This window comes from Chinchilla lanigera, unplaced genomic scaffold, assembly GCF_000276665.1.
Source record: "Chinchilla lanigera isolate Chin_1 unplaced genomic scaffold, ChiLan1.0 scaffold00072, whole genome shotgun sequence".
Taxonomy (NCBI): domain Eukaryota; kingdom Metazoa; phylum Chordata; class Mammalia; order Rodentia; family Chinchillidae; genus Chinchilla; species Chinchilla lanigera.
Genome location: NW_004955473.1, coordinates 7229002 through 7251439, shown reverse-complemented (window position 1 = coordinate 7251439; position 22438 = coordinate 7229002). Strand labels below are relative to the sequence as shown.

Genomic DNA, 22438 nt, shown 5'->3' with positions numbered 1-22438 from the left:
ATGTTAAGTCAGGCATTGTGATGCCTCTTACCTTGCCTTTGTTGCCCAAAATTGGTTTTACTATTCTAGGTCTTGTCTGATTCCAAAAGTATTTTAGAAAGGTTTCACTATTCCTGGGAGGTCTACTAATAGTATTTTAATCAGAATTGCATTAAATGGGAATGTAGTCATTTTTTACTTTGTTGTTTCCTTCTATCCATGAGCAAGGGATACCTCTCAATTTTCTAATATCCTCTAGAATCTCTATTTTTAGAAGACTGTAATTTTCATTGTATAGATCTTTTACCTCCATTGTTCGATAGATTCCTATATGCTGCATTTTTTGGATGCTATTTTGAAGGGTGTGGTTTCTATACTTTTTCTCTCAGTGAGTTTGTTATTTGTGTACAGGAATGCAATTGGATTTTGAGTGTTGAATTTGTATCTACTACACTACTAAATTTGGGTATTAAATCTAGAAGTCATTTGGTGGAGTTTTTGGGGTCTGCTGTGTAGAGTATCATGTCATCTGTGAATAATGACAATTTAAGTCTTCCTTTCTTATTCTTATTCCTTTTAATTCTCTCACTTCTTTAATTGCTCTGGCTAATGTTTCCAGAATTATGTTGAATAGGAGTGGTGGTGGTGGCTGTGCAATCCTTGTTCTGTTCCTGAGTTTAGTAAAAAATTTTTAAGTTTTCCATTCAGCGTGATGTTGGTTGTTCATTTGTCAAGGATGGCCTTTATCAGATTGAAGTAACAAAAGACCATTTATTCTGATTTTTTGTAGTGTTTTTATCATAAATGAGTCTCGGGCATTACCAGAAGCTTTTTCTACACCAATGAGATGATCACCTGATTTTTGTCTTTGGCTCTGTTGATATGATGTATTACATTTATTGATTTGCATATGTTGAAACATTCTTGCATTCCAGGGATGAAACCCACTTGGTCATGATGTATAACCTTGATCATTTTCTGCATTCTGTTTGCTCGTATCTTATTGAAGATTTTTGCATCTATGTTCATTATGGAAATTGGCTTGTAGTTCTCTTTATTGGTTGGTTCTTTCTTTTTTCATGTCAGTAATGTACTTGCTTCCAGCAATGAGTTAGGGAGTATTGTTTTCATTTGAATTTCATTAAAGTGCTTGAGAAGTATTGGCATTAATCTTCTTTAAATTTCTTGTAGGTTTCAGCAGTAAATCTATCCGGACCTAGGCCTTTCTTTGTTGGAAAGTTTTAAAAATATTTTTATCTCCTTAACTAATATTGTGTTATGAAGAACTTTTATATCTCCTTAAATCAACTTTGGTAATTCATAAGTATTTAGAAATCTGTCCAATTCTTCTGTGTTTTCCATCCTATGCAAGTAAAGATTTTTGAAATAGGTATTGATTATCCTCTGATTTTCCACAGGATCTGTAGTGATTTCACTCTTTTAACAACTCACTGCATGAATTTGAGTCTTTTCCTTCTTTTTTTTTGATAAAGTTGCCTCAGGGTTCATCAATTTTATTTATTCTTTCAAAGAACCAACTCTTCAATGGATTAATTTTTTAATGTTGCTGTTTTAGCCACAATTGAATTAATTTCTGCTCAGATCTTTATAATTTCCTGCCTTGTGTGGGTTTTAGGCTTGTGTTTCTTCTTCCTTTTCTGGACGCTTGAAGTGCAAAATTCGGTTGTTTGTGCTTGTCATTTTTACCTGATATGGGAATTATTGGCTCTATATTTCCCTCATAGTACTGCTTTCATTTCATTCCATAATTTCTATTATGTTAAATTTGTATTCTGATTATGTGGTAGATATTGTGTAATTTCTTCTTTTATTTCATATGACTGGTTGATTTTTTAGGATGGTGTTATATAATGCCCATGTGTTTATGGAACTTTTGAGGTTTCTTTGGCAATTCATTTCTAATTTCATTGCACCATGGTCGGATAATATGCAGGGGATAATTTCAATTCCTTTGCACTTACATAAGCATGTTCTGTGGGTTACAATATTGTCTAGTTCAGAGAATGTCCCCTGTATAGCTTAGAATGTGTATTCTTATGAGTTTGGGAGGAACATTCTGAAAACATATACTAAGTCCACTTGTTCACAGGGTTCATTCAGTTCTTATATTTCTTTGCAAATTTTTAAAATAGTTGATCTATCTCTCTTTCACAACGAGGTATTAATCTTTCAAATTACAATTGTGTTATTTCTTACTTAACTTTACATCTTGATTAGTCATTGTCTTATAAAATTGGGTGCTCACATATTTGGTGCATACATTTTTATGGTTATATCTTCCTCTTAAAATTTCCCCTTACAAGGATGTAGTGGCCCTCTTTATTTATTTTTGATCATTCTTGATTTGAAGTTAACATTGTCTGCAAACAGAATAAGTGCTTCTTCTTTCTTCTGGTTTCCTGCTGAATGGGAATTTTTCTTCCCTCCTTTGACTTTCAGTCCATGAATTTCTTTTAGAGTTAAATGTGATTCTTCTATATAGCATATTGTTGGATTTGTTTGTTGATCCAATCTGTCAGTCCTATTCTTTTGATTTGTGAACTGAGGCCATTTACATTGTTGGTTATAACTGATGTGTACTGGCTTACATTTGTCACAATATTTTCTTGCTCTTGTTTCTCTGCTTTGCCCCTCTGTTTCATTGCTTGCCCTTCCTGGTTGTTTCTTTCTGTTGTTATTGTTGTAATTGTGATCAGTACTCTTTGCAACATTGGTTTGGTGGTCATGAATTCCTTCAGTTGCTCTTTGTCATGGAAGTATCTTATTTCTCCATTTTTCAAAAGATAGTTTTCAGGGTACATCAGTCTGTTATGGAAGTTGTTTCATTTCAGGATTTGCAGTAGTTTAGCCCTAGGTCTTCTTACCTTGATGGTTTTTGTTGCGAAGTCTTCCATGATTCTAATGGGCTTTCCTTTATGAGTGATGAATTTCTTTTCTCTAATAGCTTTTAATATTCTGTTCTTGTGCTGAATTTCTAGGATCATGATTATGATATGTTTTGGTGTAGTCTAAATTTGGTCAGGGCTGTCTGTAGTTCTATTTACTTCATTTATTTGTGTATCAAATTGTATATCCACTTTTGGGAAGTTTTCTGCCATTATTTTTGTGACGAGGGTTTTTTTTTTTACATTTTTATGGCATTATTGAAGTGCAAAGCCCTGTATTATGGTTTGTGTCTGAATGTACACCCAAAACCTCATACAGCCATGGATCTGGCTTCTAGAGTTTATGATTGATTCATGGTCATATGCTGGCATTATGGGTGTGAGTGCTACACCCACCCTTGCATGGGTAGTTTGCATACAATATAATGCAGGGAAAGAGGTTTGCTTGTGGCTCCTCCCTTTTTTACCCTTGCTGCTTTTGCTATGTTACACTGCCATGAGCTGTTGCCCTCTGCCATGTGCCCCTCTGCCTTGGACCAAACCGAATATGGACTGAAACCTCCACAAACTGTGAGCCAAATAAACATTTCCTTCCTTCATTTTGGGCATTGAGTATTTTGCCTCAGCAATGAGCAAAATGTAGCTAAGACTGCCCTTTTTAAATTCACCATAACATGAAGAAGAAAAAAGAAAGAAGAGAAAAGAGAGAAGAAAAAAGACAGTCTTTATCACAATGTCATAAAGATATTTTCCCTGTTCTTTTCTTGAAATGGTGCTTAGCATCATCAATCATTATTATACTAGCAACACAGTTTCTTAAATTGAGAAGTTTGGTAACACCTGAAATCAATAAAGATACAAAACTGAGACTTTCATATATGTATTGTGCTACTGTAACTTCTAAAGCTACGTAGCAAAATTAGTGTTATATGCTAAATCTACTCTAATACTCAGCAAATTCACAGTTCAATATGAGGTGTGACTGAAGAATATGGTGGAACATATGGTTTAAATATGCAAAATCTGAAAAACAAGAGGGGCGATGCATTCCTGTAATCCTAGCCTTTGGGAGACTGAGATGGAAGGATCACTACGAGTTTGAGGCCAGTCTGAACTAAAAAGTGAATTCAAGGCCAGTCTGAACTGCAGAGTGAGATCCTTTCTCAAAAAGACCAAAAATTTTGAAAAATTATTATCGTAAGAGACACATTGCCACTACTTCCCCTGAAATGTTTCCCCATCATTGAACAGACTTCCCCATCGTTCTTGTCATTTTCTGTAGCAGTTCAGAAGTTCTCATTCATGAGTGTCATTACAGATAGGACTAAAAAACTTATGCTCCCAAGTGCTATCCAACATAAAGGCAAGTTCTTTATTAAAATTGTGTGCTCACTCACCTTGGTCACCAGACTTGGCACTGTGACACTTCTGGCTCTTTACAAAGTCGCAATGACCATAAAATGTAAATGTGCTAAATGGATTGAGAACATGTCAGCAGCCATGAGAACGCAACTAAAGATATGAAAGAAGACTTTCAGAATTTGTTTCAAAAATTTCCAGAATGTGAGACAAATGTGTTAGAAGCAAAGAGCAGTATTTTGAGAAGAAATACCAATATACTTTTACTGTAATATATTTGAAAATTTAAACATTCACCATATTTTCAACCTCTCTACAATGAAAAGTGTTTGTTTTCAGCATGATTTATGAAAATAAATGCTTATAGCATCAATATTCATAATATCCCCTGAGTTGAAACAACACAGATATACATCAGCTGGTCAAAAGATTGATGTGTATTTATATAATCAGTGAAAGGGAGGAAATTCTAGTCAAAACATAGTGAACATCCGTCACAAATATTTTTGAATATTCATTTTCTCTTCTTTTGTAATTTCTGGAGATTATCAGAACAGCATTAAGCCATATTGAATATTATCTGCATTTATATTCATAAACACATATTAACTCAGAGCAAAATTAACATAAAAAAGACCTTTGTCTAAGAGAAAGTCTCCTCAGGCTTTGAAGCCTTACATACTGAAAATAACAAAACAATTTTGAAATCAAATGAAGAGGTAAATAAATAGAAAATCATTCTGTGTTTATAGATTGGAAAAATACATTTTATGAACATGTCATTACTCACCAAACTTATTGACAGATTTAACAGAATCTCTATCTAATGTCCAACCTCAATTATTTTTCAGAAATGAGAAAATGATACTAAAATTCAAAAAGATTTGCAAAGGTCCAAAAGTAGATATAATTTGTTGAAGAGAAGTATAAATATAGGAAATTCCTTAATAGTAGTTTAAGAATTTACTGCACAACTAAAATAATTAAAAAAGAGCTGGGTACAGGCATAAAGAGACACATGGATCCATGAAATGAAAGTGATAGTCTAAACATAACACAAAGTAGCTATAGTAAATTCTCTTTGAAGAGCAGTGTCAAGACTATTCAATGGAAAAAGAACCACTCTTTTCTGCTGTGCTGCCAAAATCAACTTGGTAGCCACCTGCAAAATAATGAATGTGAATCCTTAAACTTCAGTGGGTATAAAGGTAATTCAAAAATGATCAAAGCCATAAACTAATAGGTACCTCATAAAAGAAGAAATTCATACAGTAGTAAATCTTCATGATTTTTTATTAGGTTTTGATTTCTTCTCTATGAAATGTAATATCTATCTATCTATCTATATACATATATATATATTTAATTTCATTCAACTTGAAAGCATTCAGTCTACATAGTAGTACAAGGTCAAGCATACAAAAATACAACTGCCACATAGGAGGAAATTTTAGCTAATCATATATCTAATAATGGTCTTTTTCTGGGATACATTGTCCAAGATTCTTACAATTGAAGAAAGAAAAAAGAACTAACACACTTTTTAAGAAAAAGGAAGAAAGGAAAAATGTCCAAAGAGATTGAGTAGACATTTCTCTGAACAAAGTATACAAATAGTTGAAAAAGACTCAAAGTCAGAATTAAACATTGCTTCACAGTTTATATGAAAGCTAAAATTTAAGAAATAGCACAAAAACTAATACACACTAATGGGTATGCAGAGTAAGTGGGACCCATATTCATTGTTCTTGGGAACATAAAATGATCTTTATATTGTCAAAAGACATTTGATAATAATTTAAAAAGCTAAATGTAAACATAATAATAATTTATCAGACATGAAAGTTAAACATAAATATATGACCAATTCCACTACTAGCTACATGCTTAATGGGGTAGAAAATAAATGTCCCTACAAATTCTTTTACAAGAATTATTATAGCAGTATTACTCACAATAGCCAAAAAGTATAAAGAAACCAAATGTTCATCTAATTATGAATGGATGAGGAAAATGTGGCATATACATACAGAAAATTTTAGTCAGCTATAAATGAACAAAATATCTACATATGCCATACCATGTATGAATCAGGAAAAAATGTACAATATGAAAATTTCCAGACATGAACACCATATTTTAATTCTAATGATATGAAATTTGGATGGAATATTTTTCAAGTGACTACACTGCTATTGTTACTGAGATTTAACAGATTTCCTTATGCAAATATTTATTTATCTGCTAAGTGCCCTATGTATTTTCCAGAAATCTTAAATATCTGAAGTTTTGCTTGGCAGTGCTTTTTATGCTACCATTCCAGAAGTGGGCCATAATATACACATTTTTACATTTAATTTAAAATTCATAATGCAATTATTTTACTTCTGATGTTTTCATATCACTTTACTTGCTTTAATTCATATAGATTTTTCATAATCAAGTAAACAACTAGCAAAATTCACTTATGATAAAAGATTTGCTTTGCTGGAGCTAATAAAACAGTTACCTGATAGTGGATAGATTACTGAACTTGGTGATGTTTCAAGACCCTACAGTCTGACCTGCAGGAGGAACTAAGACAAGTATTTTACCTTCTGACTGACAGCCAAAAGATTACTATTCTTGTACCCTCAATGCTACTGGAGTAACTCACTACATGCAAGGTAACAGTCATCTCTACACTGAGCTTCTGAAGTTTTCATTTGAGTTTCTTGGACACAATATCAGCTTCTCATCATAAGCTGTCTGTGCTACAGATCTGCTGTGCTGTATAATGTTACACACATGACTTTCATTACACCAAAATTTCCTGCGAAGCTAATATCTGTGAACACTGAAAATAGAAACATCCGTATGAGCCAACTGTATGACAATGGGGTCAGCATAGAAGCAACAAATGTCTTGAGATAACACCTCAGCAAATATCTCCTCTAAACCAATTTCTCTGAAATGTACCTACTCTATCAGCCATTTATTTTCACTCAAGCTGGTATTTAACCTTCAACTAGATACAAAATTCATGGTGATTGATCCTGAGTCTCTCTGTGAGCACCAGTTTCTATAGTTATAGGAGAGCTATGTACCCAAGATGGGTTTATGATCTACAGCAACCAATAAAACCATCTCTCAACTTAGGTAGACTCAGAGTGAGAAATTCATCTGGCCAGCCTGTACTCACAGCTCAGTCTGAGGAGCTAGTATGGTTTCACATATAACTGAATGTATGTAGAACAAACATAAGTTTCAAAATGATAAAATCACCTATGAAAATCAAATACATATCCTCTTGAAAGATCTTTCTTCAAGCAAAATATACAAAGCTAGTGAATTCAGAATGACAGTGAAGTGCTACTGCAATAAGATTGACATGTTACACACCCATGCTGAATGTCTTTTTCCTCCAATGGGTTATGTGAAACTAAGTATCTTTACATTGATCCTCAAAACCTACTCTTATCAACCACCTTACAAAGACAGTAAGTACCCTGTAGTGAGATACTTTCATCCACCAACTTATGTGGACGTTAGAGTCTGAAGCAGGAATGACCCCAACACCAAACTAGTCTCATATGACTGGTGGGCAACCTCCACTGTGGACACATCTTCTCTCTCGCAGTGAAATATTGTACCAGATGGCTCTGAATTTAATTTGCAAAGCTACCAAACCACCTCCCATCCAGCTGGCTTCTCCATCATCCATCCTTATCATTATCAGAAGTTTGATGTGAAGATCTCTGCCTTTGTATCAGAGGCTCAGGTGCTCTCTACACTGCTGTATTTCCACTACAGGGTTTTAGTCTGCAATCATTTCTCTTCTGACTCCCCTCTGTGTTCTGTGACTTTCCCTGCCTCATCTAGGTACTGAAGAGTCACAGGGACCGCTGAAGAGGACAAAATGACAATCAGCCTCCTAAAACCCATTCTCTTGTTGTCAGATGACTCTTCATTTAGAGATGTTATAGACTCCAAAGTTCATGGGATTGTTGTAGATATTGCTTCAAAAGTGGTGGCTTCTGCAGGTGCTTTAGTGAGCTTGGTGGTAACTCTAAAACTTGTCCATTACCTGCACAAGAAAAGAACTCTGATGTGAAATCACTAGTTGAACTTGTAAATAATGTTGAAATAAACTTCTAAAAAAAAAAGAAGAGCATGTCTAAGTAAAATCGTAATAGGTGACTAAAATTTACTTTACATAACAGTGGTAAAAGCTGAATTAGTCATCACCTACAAAACATTGTAATGGATTTGCAAATGAATAAAACTCCTCCTAAATGAAATAAACATCCCTTTTTGGGCTCTGGATGCACCTTGAATGAGAAAAATATGAAGGTATATAAAAAGAAGTCTAATATGATGTGCTTTATTTTTTCACATTTAATTTCACCAAATTGTGTCAAAACTCTGATGCCTTATTTTTTGTGGGTATTATCAAATACAAAGTCAGAATCCATCATGTAATGTTTCCTGTGTAATGTTGACAAGAGTAGGTTACTGAATTCTGTTTTACTAACCTTAGTGCATAATAGAAGGTCTTGAGGATGTTTGGAACATGTGTAGGGAAACAGCAATATTGAAGTGTTTTCATCCTCACTCTAGCCTTTCTTGCATTATGTATACTGCTCCTTCAGTTCATGAAATAATATAATGTAATTTAACAATGTTCAATGTAGCCACTCATGTCTTTTAGCAGATTTCATCTGATCGTGTCATATGACTAAACAGACTATGAAGAAAATGATTGATATCATTAAGTTAAACAAAGTTAATACTATTGTTTACAATATTTGGTTCATGATAGTATCTCATTTCCTTTGATATTTGGTGTCATAAACACAGGTGACTTCTGGGAGCTAATCAAATTTGAGTAGAAATGACTAGTGTCACCTCTAAGCTAATGCTCAAGACTTGAGTCTAGCTGTTTGTCTACAACAGCAACTGTGAAGTAGCTCTTGAGAGAATTCCTTCATTAGAATAAGTTTCTGAGTGACCAAAGTAAACAGCAACCCCTGAGAATTCAAACTCAATGCAGACTAGTACAGTGAATCAAGAAATAAACTTCTGTATGCCAAAGCCTAACTTGACTAGTTGAGATTTATAGTAACTGAAATGATTTATTGCATATATATATATATACTCACAAAAGAGAGACAAAAAGAGAGAGTCACACATATAATGGGAACTATCAGTATACATATAACTATAGCTATGTAACTATTATCTTAACTCTATGTCTATATATTCCATGTTATTATTCCTACTTACTATTAATGCTTTTTCCAGGTCAAATATCAATTTTTCTAGCAGATGCTCCTGACCACTTTCAATCCAGGCCAGATGTTTTTGTATTAGTCCTGTACTATTTATATAATGTACACTGAACTTATTTAAATCTCACACACCATGTTTTCCGCACACAGCTCCATGAAGAAAACAGCTTTGTCTATTTTTAAAAATATAAAATACTAAATAGTACACACAGTTATACAATGCATACTATTGAATATAAAAATTATGTTTGTAATAATATATTATAAATTAATATAACCATCGATAATTAGTATTAGTCCATTTAATTCATAAAAATCCAACTATGAAACATAGATTTAGACGATCCAATTATTTTGCAACCTTTTAAAATTCTATTTCATGCAAAAGTTCTTCTTTTTTTGAAATGGATAATATATTTGGATTTGTATTTAAAAAGAATCTTTGAAAGAAATCTGACAGACATTATATATATATATCCTAAAAGAATTTGAACCTGGGCTGTGGATATAGCTCAGTGCACAACACCTGCCTCGCACGTGCAAGTTTGTGAGTTCTATTCCTGGTTACAAAAAATAAGAATTTGAACCTTGATATGAATTAGTCACTTTTGAAGAATTATAAATAAAGGGTAACATTTTTACTTTGTTATTAATGCTTGCTAGCCAGTTATACTTCAAAGAAAGATGTCAGATCACATGCCATCATTCTGGCAGATGGTCTTATTAAGGTATTCAAAAGTATTAAACAATGTAATTAAATGAAATCCTTGAGCTGCAATGTTTGTCCAGACAGCAGATATTAATTGGAGAAATGTCTGCATGGATTTAATATTAACTGATTAGTCAATCCCTTCCAAAAATAGTTGACAAGGCCCTTTTTACAGATTTCTTTTAAAGTTCCCCCCTAGGAGTACTCTCCTGTTATATCTACTTGAATTTTGAGAAGCATAAGACTTTAATGACAATCATATTTTCAGCCGTGTGCTAATTAAACGGTGTGACTGAAACAAAACATTATTTTGGGTGATTTATTAGAGATATATAGAGGTTGAATAGGTAGGGGAAATGATCCAATTTTCTGTTTAAGCCATATCGACACTAAAATATTTCGTGAAGGATGAAATATTCAGCAAGTCATCCCGATGGAATTTCAGAAAAAGCAGTAGTGTTCAGTAAGTATTTTATGTCTCAATAAATACTAAATTAAAATTAAAAACACTTTTAAGTCAGTTCAGAATGAGTTCGTGTAAAATTTTCTTAGACTGTTGTAGAGAATCATAGAGTATCACAGTTGGAGGAAGGTGAAGATTTCATGAGATTAACCTTTCTATTTTTTCACGCAAATTTTTTCTACTTATTTAATATAAGTGGTTTACCATAACTGTTCTAACTATGGCTTCCCATTTTACTTGTATTATTTTCCTTGTTAAAACAGTTCTAGTGATATTTTTAAAATTTCATCATATATTTATTAAAATGTTTGTTGTTAATAATGGTAACATTCATTATGGAGAGACTTTATATATATACACATATCACATTATTTTTAAGCAATTAATTTTGAAATTTATTTTCATTAGTACATATTTGTCATACATATTGATCACATAGTCATAGGGAATTTGCACCTGTACAAAATATACACTTTTTATATATATAATTAAGTTTACTGGTACATTTTAGATATACAAAAAGATCATATTCATCATAGGACATTTGTATCAGTACGTGTTATATTTTGATTTCTCTATTTTTCCTAATCTACTCTCCTCCCTTCAACCCATCCTCACTTCCCTTTTTACAAAGCTATGTAAGAATTTTAAAAAGAACCAGGCCCTCAAATTCAAGGACCCAATCCAAAAATGCACATCTGAGATTAATACACACTTCTCAGAGAAAGAAATAAAATGCAAATAAATAAATGAAAATATGTTCAACATCATTAGTCATTCGAGAAATGCAAAGTAAAACGGAGATACCCTCAACGTTATGAATGGTTGTCATGAAGAAATAAACCAATAAGAAATGCTGGAGGGGCTGTGAGGAAAAAGGAACCCTTCTCCACTGTTTGGAGTGTAAACTAATGCAACCTCTGTGGAGATCAGTGTGGCGATTCCTCAGTAAACTTGGATTAGAGGTCCAGTTCAACCCAGCTATTTACCTTTTGGATATTTTTCCAGAAGAACAAAAAGCATCAAACCACAGTGATATATGTGCACCCATATTTATAGCAGCATGATTTGTAAGAGTTAATTTGTGGAAGCAACCCAAATGACCATTAACTGAGGAATGGATAAAAAATGCGCTATTTTCATGTAATGGAATATTACTGAGCTATAAAAAACAATATACTCAAGGCTTTTATAGGTAAATGGATGCAACAAGTGACAATGCTCATAAGAAACAAACCAGAATCACATGTATAGGCATTGTATGATCTTCCTAGTGTAAGAATCCCAAAGAGTAAATAAAATCTAAAGGTACAATAAATATTTTGAAAGAGAAAAAAACTACTCAAAAGTATAGAACAACTGTGTTGAGGGAAAAGAGAAAAGAAAGAACGAATGGAAAAATATGTATATATGCATACACAGGACAGCAAAGATAATTTTACTACTATTTTCTATTCATTTATTGAAAGGAACAGTTAAAGTTTAATTATTTGATCAATCTGATATGCCTATTTGTTTAATAGAGTAACCAATTAGAAGATAACATTATGTAATACAGCAACCATTGTTAACTTCCTATTACCTTGTCTGAAATTCTGTATTGCTTTTATTGTTTAATGTTGTTTTGTTTATGTCTGTGTTTGTTAGTGTATGTTCATTCTTTTATCTTTAAAAAAAAGAAACCTCAAAAGCTATATTGGTAAAAATGGGGGGAAATTACAAGGATTTAAATTGTTTCCTTTATTTTGTAGATTAAAAGTCAGTATATTAAATTTTGCTCTCATAAAACAACTTAATGAAGCAAAACAAATATTCTGGATATTAAGTAAAGGGAGCTTTTTAAATATTTTATATCTTACCCAAAGTTAATATTATGTAGAGTACAAATTAGCAGATCTTAACTATCCAATTCATGCTGCATTACACAAATTTCGAATAGTCACAGCAATCTTAAAGGTAAATATGTACATTTTAATCTAGTTTTTAAATCTTAATAAACAGAATGTTTAGATCACTTTAACTACATATTCACTTCAATTTTGCTTTTAAAATATTATTAAATCTCCAACTAAGGGCTCATAATTATATTTTATTTTATTTTTTAAGGCTCATAGTTTTAGTACAGTGGTATTCACAATGTGGTCCTTAAACTACATTAACATTACCTAAGAACTTGGTAGAAATAAAATTTCTCAAAACCTTTCAAGATTTATGGAGTAAAATACTTGGTAAGAATGTGTCATGTGAATTAGTAAAGCCGCATTATTATTCTGATTTCTATGCATACTGAAGATTAAAAATATTTCTTTGAATGGAGAAGAGCTTATTTTGATGTTGCCTTTTTGTCTATATTTTCAAATCCTATCTTTTAATGGCCTGCTTGTAATGAATATTCTCCAAGAAAATATCTAGAAATAGTTCATCAATTATAAAGCACTTGTTAATTGAATTTTAGATAGCAATTGTAGCCAAGTACTTCAGTATAAAGGAAAAGAACCCCAGATAAACAGGGAACCTGGAAGTAAATCAGCAGTTACTTAAAAGCTCTTCTTGCTAGTGCTACCTCAGTTCACAAACTTATTTTTTTCTATTATTTTGGAAAAGATAGTTACATTTGTGTTCACGTGGGAATGATGGCCATGGTCATATTTGTCACTCAATGCAGTTTGCCAACAAAAGTAAAATTTTGCCACACACTCTGTTTGTGAACAGAATTGTAAAAAATACAGTTCATGGACTGAGGTACCACTGTGTTTCCTAACTGAAGCTCTATCTATAGCATAACATGACGCTTCTCTTTCAGGTCTTTCATGAGAACTCTCAAACCTGGTATTTTAAACTGGTGAAATCTATCACTATTTCCCTTTCAGGCTCCAAAGTGAGTATTTATAGGACTGCTGTTGTGGATATTCTGGGGCTTTCTTCCAAATTGCATTTTTTAAAAAGTTCAGATATTGTTCATGAATTGCCAAGGCAAACCACCAATTTTCTCACTTTCTGCCTCAGTTTCATCAGTGCTTACATTACAGGTGTGCACTACCATACCAACCTCTACATACTTTTTCATAACCTTAAAGGATTTTAGTTTCCCAAACTGTCCAGTATCATTTTGGACAAAGCTGAGCCATTTTGGGGGTCAGAGTTTCCTGTCTTATAATTTTTTAAAAAATTCATTCAAGTACAAATCCTGGGTACAAAAATGCTTACTATTTTATTTTAATGCTTCATAAATTCTTTTTGACACTCCTCTTTCAAGAATTTGAAGGAAGAGCCACACACACACAGAGAAGAGAGAATGTTCCTCAAATCTGCTTGATTTCAGTGAAAAAATTGAATTAATTTATGTAAATGTACACGATGTAGGTTGATATATTTCTAAGGATCCAAGTTACAATTCTATGGCAGACAAGGAAAAATTCACTGCCTAAATGCTTTCATGATTCTAACAGAGTGTATTTTTGTAAGACAGGGCTACATGTGAGAAAATACAACATTTAAAAGATTCACACATACTCGTGAAATCCAAGTACAGCGTTTTGTATTCACCACCAACAACTGTATTAAATAGATAAGCAGAAATCATTTGAAGAAAATGCATTTTAGTTGAAAATTGAATTGTAAACATGAAGAATATATAGATATTCTCTATAGTAGGTATAGTTTATCACATATTTACTCTGCTTTGTCTCCTTAGCCATTAATTCTTTAAAAGTGTAAGCTTTTATATAATATTTCTCTCCTAAAATACAAGAAGTATAAGTGCAGAGAATAGTTTTTCTGCACTGCTGCATCTGGAGAACATAGAAAAATATCTGGATCTGTAATTAGTAAGTTTCACATTGTGTGAATGATAGAAGGAAAGAAGAATTTCTTGGAAATTAAGATGCAATCCCTTAAAATATGTATACAATTTTATTTATTGAGTTTTAAATTTATTTTAACTGGTGCACAACCACAATGTTGTATATGTTAGAGATGTGCTAGGTTCTATTTTAATTAATATATTATTTTAATTAACATATTATTTTATTTTAATTAATATATTATTGGATGCTATTGAAGTTAAATATATCTTCTCAAATGTTTATCAATGAAACTTTTAATTATTTTCTTCTAATATTTTAAATCTGCAGTTCATTATTTTTATATGTAGTCATGCTACAATCTAGTACTGCACCTAAACAGCTTACTCCTTTGTAACTGTAACTTTGTACCCATTTACAATTTCTTCTGTATGCCCTCACTCTGTATCCTTCACTTTGTATTCTTACTCTCTACTTTTGAGATCATCATTTTAAGGTTGCATACGTTAATAAAATCTTTTGGTACTTGTTTTTCTGTGCCTGGTTTACTTCACAAAAAAGTAAACAAGGACAGCATTCTAGTATGGCACAAGCCAGCAGGCAGTGACCAGAAGACTGGTAAAGACTGAAGCTGCAGAAAGAATATGAGCTAACTGTTGGTTAGCAAAGTGAGCAAGTATTTTGCTCCAGCACTGACATGAGGAACAGTAGTGGGCAGGCAGAACAGCTATTTCATTTCAAAAGATTGAGAGAGAACTTCAGCTGCAAAATGACCCTGGGTCACTTAACTGCCAGCTTTCTAGGGTGCAATGAAAGAGAGCAATCAAATCACAGTAGACTGCCAGCAGGTAGGAATCACACTAAAGGGAATTCTGCTGAGAGGTAGGATCTGGGACTATTTGGACTCCACTTTACTGGGCACTAAAAGCTAGTTTTAACATTAAATACAAAGGACTGGAAGTGTCCCCCTAGTCTGAGATCATCAGAGTGGCTTCAACACAGTGGCATAAGCAGTCAAGCAGCCTTGGCCAGCACAGGAACAAGGGCACCCCCCTACTCATTAACCAATGTATAAGAGGAGTCAGTGGTGTGGAATAGAGAAAACTGTGCAGTGTCCAGAAGGAGCCAAATGTGTAAGTCTGGAAGCAACCTCAGTCTCTCCTTACCTGAGGATGCCACAATAGCTGTGAGAGTACATCATAGACAATCACAATAAGGAGAAGTGAACATCCAGAAGTTGTTTGCTTAGATCAATCCCAGCACCCACACCCAGAGGAAAAATCAGCACCTCTTGCAGCATAAATCCTACTGCAAATGTGGTGGGATTACACAGCACATTTCTGGGATTCAATTTGGACACTGCCTCAGAACTGTGGATACCAGATAAGTTTAATTATTTTTCATTCTCTTTGTTGGATTATTTTATTGGTTTTCATTTTTCTATCTGGTTGGGGTTTTTTGCTCCTTTTTTCCTTTCTTTTTCTTTTCTTTTTTCTCTTTGCACTATTTAGGTTTCTTATGTTTTTGTTTTCTTCTAATAATCTTTAAATTGCCTCAACTATATTTATTTAAAGACATTTTCATTGTCTTGCAGTTCAATTCAATATTCTTTAGCTTTATCTTGCATTCATTTCTTCTGTATTCTCCATCTTCCCAAAATTTGGGTGGTTTTTCTTTGCCCTCCAGCCTTGCTTCTACTATATCTGTCCCCATTCATCTCTCTATCTTGATGTGTACTCATCTAAAACCCACTCCAGGGGGCTGGGGATTTAGCTCAGCGGCAAAAGCGCCTGCCTGGCAAGCGCAAGGTCGTGAGTTCGGTTCCCGGTACCGGAGAAAAACCAAAAAATAAAAAAAATTAAAAAATAAAACCCACTCCACAACACATGATGAAATCATTTTGCTAAGGGGAAACTAATTGCATACATATTCCTGGTATATGTTGGATTGTGCCATATAACTATAGAACTTGTTCTTTTGATTAAATATATTGGATAAGTAGTTTCCACAATTTGTCAGTGCCTAGGATGTCATAGGTGCTATTGTTATTGTCAAGTGTACTACATTAGCCAGCATGTTAAATATGTTATAATCAGTTTTTTTCCCTTGTATGACAATACTGTGATTGTCTAGAGTCATAACCATCACCATAGTTCAGTACCATAGGACTGGGTCCTGAAACACATAGGTGGCAACTTCTTATCCTTAATAAATGGGAAGAACGATTCTTGTGATAGAGACAAAGACGACAAAGACCAAGAAGCACCTATACCTAGAAGACATACTAGAAATATAAACATTTTTAAGGGAAGCCTCAATAGCAGCAACAAAACTAGCTACCATAATAAAAAAAAGTATCAACAGAAAAATCAAAATAAAATTAAAAAGATGAAAAAGAAAATTATAATATTCCGAAGCAAAATGCAATCTCAGACCTCCAGCCCACCCATCACAAGTCAAGAACATAAGACACAGGAAATTGGAAGCCACACTGGAAATTTCTGAACTGATAGCACTACAAGTGAAAAAAATCAAATGTAAGAGGCTATAGAAAAAAATCTCTCAGGTAAAAAATTAAATGATGATCAACATAAAAGACATTAGAGTAGATACAGATAAAAAATTAGAAGACCATAGAAAAACAATGGTACCATGATTGTTTAATATTTGAAACAAATTCAATCCATGAGATACATACAAACAGAAATCCTGGAGATAAAAATACTCCACTGAAAGTACATACAGCAAATTGAATGAAGGTGAGGATAGAATTTCAGATCCAGAAGAAGGATTACTGCTAAACATTATGAAAGAAGGATATTTTACAAATAGCAAGACACCATGAAAAATCAATCCAACAGCTGCAGGATGAAGCCAATAAGAACAACATAATATCGATTGGACTCAATGAGAAAGCTGAAGATAGCACAAATGCCATAAAGTACCTCTTCACATTAATAATGACAGAAAATTTCTCAAACATGTCTAAAGAATTTGACATACAAATGAGTGAATCATATAATGCTCCAAATAGTCATAACACTATAATTCTACATCAAGGCATATAATAATTAAGACTCCAGAAAATCAGCACAGGAATTTAAGTGGTTAGAAAAATGAAACAAGTCACCTTTAAAGGAAAACCAATCACAATCACAGCAGACTAAATACAAATCATCAAATCAAGAAGAGTTTGGAGTGTGGTATTCAAAACCCTGAAAGAAAACAAACTGTATTCCCAGAATAATGTACCCAAAAAAACTATTTTTCCAAAATCAACAGAGAAATAAGACATTTCTATGAAAAACAGCAACTGAAGAATTTCATGACCACAAAACCATCTGACCAATACACTCTGAAGGATATTTTACAAAAAAAAAAAAAAAATGAAGGTCACAATTCCAAAAACCCCAATAGAAAGAAGTCACCAGGCAGGGAAAATAATTAAACAAGGTGGAAAATAAGGAACCAACAACAGGAAAATAATATAAGAAGTATAAACCAACAGAGATCATTTATAACCATCAATACAAATGGTCTTGATTCACTAATCAAGTGAAACAGATTGGCAGAATGGATTAAGAAACAACTTCTAACAATGTACTGCATACAAGAAACAGATTTAACTGAAAAACAAATTAATAAATTGAAAGACATAAGATGAAAAACGATACTGCAGGCAAGAGGAACACAAAAAATACCAGGGGTAGTTATTCTATTTGCAGACAATGTGAACTTTAATCCAAGACTGATAAAAGAGAGCGAGAAGGTCACTACATACTTGTTAATGGAAAACTCCAAGAAAAAGAGGTAACAAGGATAAATAAATATGCACCAAATTCTGGTGCACACAACAACATAAAATGAATATTAACAAACATGCATCAAATAAGTACTAGAGAAACTGTAAAAGGGGCTTTAATAACTCACTTTCACAAATAGATAAACTAGAAAAAAGTCAAACAAATATCAGAACTAAAATAAATCTCTGAAATGTGGACTTTGTAGATGTCTAGAGTGTTCCACCCTGCAACATCTGAATACACATTTTTCAAAGCTGGATACGGGATGTTCTCCAAAATCGACCACGTACTGCTCCATATAACATGCTTAAGAAAATGCAGAAGACTTAAAATTATCCCACATATATTATCTCATCATAGTGCAATGAAAATGGAAATCAATGTCAAAATCAACCAAAAAAGTTCCATAAAAGTTCCATAAACTCATAAACTCCATGGCAATTATATAATTGCCTACTGAACAACTGGGTCACACAGGAAATTTTAAAAAATTTAAGAGTATTTACAAAGAAATGAGAATGCCAGTGCAACATACTGAAACTTATGGATGCAATGAAAGCAATCCTTTGAGGGAAAATTATAGCAGTGAATTCTCACATCAAGAAATAAGAAAAAGCTCAAATAAATAATTTAATATTTAACCTCATACTTCTACAGAATGAAGAAATCAAACCCAAAAGTCATAGAAGGGAGAAAATTATAAAGACAAGAGCAAAAACTAAGCCAATTGAGACTAAGAAAACAAAACAAAGGTCAGTAAATTGAAGAGTTGGTTCTTTGAAAGATTAAATAAAACTGATAAAACATCAGCCAACCTAAGCAAAAAAGGAAATGGAAAGACATAAATTGATGCAATTAGGAAAGGAGGCCTTGGGATTTAGTTCAGCAGCACAGCACCTGCCTGGCAAGTGCGAGGTCATGAGTTTGATTCCCAGTACCGGAAAAAAGAAAACAAACTGATGCAGAACTCTACATGACTATCAATATTGTGAAACTGTACTATAATAAGATAGGAAAAACAGAAGAAATAGATCTCTAGGTATATATGAAAGGTCAAACTCAAAGAAGAAGATAAAAAATCTAAATAACACAATATCATGCAATTAAAATGAAAATGTATCTAAAAACATACCAACAAATAAAAGCCTAGATCTTGATGGATTCTTGTATGATTCCTACAAAAATTTCAGACAAGACATAATGCCACTAAAGCTGAAAATCCTTAATGAAACAGAAAACAAAGTAACAGTCACAATATCACCCCTGGAAGCCAGAATTGCCCTAATATCAAAACCAGAGGAGGACCTAACCAAAGAAGAAAAATGTAGGCAAATCTTCCTAATAAACATAGGAGCAAAAATCTTAAAGAAGATAATGATAAACAGAATGCAACAAATCATCAAGAAATTTATACAACATGACCAATGAGGCTTCATCCCAGGGATGTAGGAATGTTTCAAAATATGAAAATCAATAAATGCAATACACTCAAGAGATCCAGTGACAAAGATTATGGGTTCAATTCAATAGATGCAGAAAATCATTTGATAAAGTCCAACACTCATTCCTAATGAAAGCATATACAAAATTGGAAGACATGTTTTTTACTTCAATCTGATGAAAACTGTCTATGAAAAACCAACAGCCAACATCATGTCAAATGGTCATATACTGAAAGCTTTGATTCTAAAATCAGGAACAAGCCATGGATATCCACTATCTCCATTCAATATAGCTATTTAAATTATTACTCTAGAACTTATTCAAAATGCCAAGAAGTGATAGCTATGACAATATTAAGTAGAACAATTAGATGAGAGAGAAATTAAATTAATAAGCATAGGAAAAGAGGAACTTACAATATCATTATTTACAGATAACTTGATACTCCACATACACCCCAAAAACTCCATTGAAAGACCTTTGTATTTAATAACCCAATTCGTTATTGAGCTGAATACAAAAATCAACACACAAAAATCAGTAGCATTACTCTGCATAAACAATAAACTCACTGAGAGACATATTATGGAAACCACACACTTCATACTAGCACTCAAAAGAATGAAATACATAGGAATTAATCTAAGAAAGAAAGTATAAAATTTATAAATTGAAAATTATACATCTCTAATAATTTTTATCATAAAGGATATCAGAAAATGGAAAGATATCCCTTGCTCATGGGTAGGAAGAACCAAAATCATCAAAATGGCCATACTCTTAAAATTATTACACAGATTTATTGAAATCCCAATCAAATTTCTATTAGCATTCCTCACAGAACTAGAGGATTTATACCTCACAGAACTAAAATTTAGTTTGAACGAGAGGAGACTTAAAATAGCAAAAGCAACTTTGGCAACATAGGCAAGGCAGGGGATATTAAAATACATGACCTCAAATTATACAATAAAGCTACTGAGATAAAATCATTATAGTCCTTAAAAAATAGACCATAGAATCAATGTAATGGGTTAAAAGACACCAGAAACTACTCCCAAAGCACTCTACCAACTTATCTTTGACAAAGGGGCCTAACACATACGCTAGAAGAAAGATAGCCTCTTTAATAAGTGGTACTGCAAAACTTGTTTTCCACATGCCATAGACTAAAATGAGACTCATGTCTACCACCATCCACTAAACTAAAATCAAAATGGATCATAGTTGTAAATATTAAAACAGAAAAATTAAATCTAAAGGAAGAGAAAATAAGTAGAAGTCTTGAAGACATAGGTGTAGACAATGCTTTCATGAACAAAATTCTCACCACATGGGAAAGAATACAATCAACAACTGGTATCTTACCCTATTAAAAAGCTTTTGCTCAGTAAAGGAAATCACAAACTGAAAAGGTAAGCCACGGAGTGGAAAAAAGTTGAGTCAGTTTTCCCTGACACAATAGACATATATAGAACATATGGATATTTGAGAAAAAAATCAGAGCCCTTAAATTTAAAGACCCAATATCAAAATAGGCATCTAAGATAAACACACACTTCTCAGAGGAAGAAACATAAATGGAAGTAAATATACGAAAAAATATCCAATATCACTGTTCATTTGAGAGATGCAAATTAACACAATGCTGAGATTGTATCTCAATACAGAAAGAAAAGATACCATCAAGAAGTTAAGAAATATCAAATGTCTATGGAGTTGTTGGTAAAAGGAACCTTTCTCCACTGTTGGTGGTACTGTAGACTGGTGCATCCACGATGGAAATCAGTGTAGATATTCCTCAGAAACTTGGATTAGAGATCTCATTTGACCCAGCTATTCACCTGCTTGGCATCTTCCCAGAAAATTTTAAAACATCATACCTTAGTGAAATATGTGGGCACATGTTTATAGCAATTCAATTTGTAATAGCTAAATCTTAGAAACAACCAAATTGATGAATTAATTTGTCAATTGATGAATTAATTAAAGATATGTTATTTTATATATATATTGGAGTACTACTCCAAATACTATACTCCAAAAATATATATATTTTATATATATATTGGAGTACTACTCAGCCATAAAGAAGAATAAACTTGAGGCATTTTTAATTAAATGGATAAACCTTGGGACCATACTCTTAAGTAAAATAAATGGGGTACTCATGTCTAAACATTGCATTGTCTCCCTGGTGTGAGAAACCAAAAGAGTCAATAAGGACCAAAATGTCCAATAGATATTGTCAAGTAGGAAAAATTTTTCTAAAGCAAGGAGGAACTAGGAAGAGGTAAGAGGGGATGGGGAAAGGAAGGAAGGTAAAGGAAAAATGGAAGCAAACCTTTCCAAATAAAGAAGGCAGGAGGGATTGAAGGAAGGGAAAGGATTAGAGAAAAAGTAATCAAAATATATCGTATAAAGGTAGAAATTTGTTAGGACAAATATGGTCTTATTTATAAATATTTTTTTTCTCTGCCTATGGATTTATTTATTTTTTTTTAATTTTAGAAATAAAAGGAGGAAAATACTAACAGATCGACAACATTTTACAAAATAGCAAAGGATCAGTACAGACATTACAGAGTTACAAACAGAGTGGTAGGGGATTAACAATGCTTATTGTATTACATATTGATATCTTCAATGTAGTTTCTCATGAAAACACATATAGACATACAAAGCCAATCAACCAATGCCTCA

General features: G+C 32.8%; 1 pseudogene; it reads left to right on the top strand.

Annotated features, from left to right (window-relative positions):
* LOC102026854 overlaps positions 1 to 8337 on the top strand; it is a 30978-nt pseudogene extending 22641 nt beyond the window's left edge.
* The last annotated feature ends 14101 nt before the right edge of the window (positions 8338 to 22438 follow it).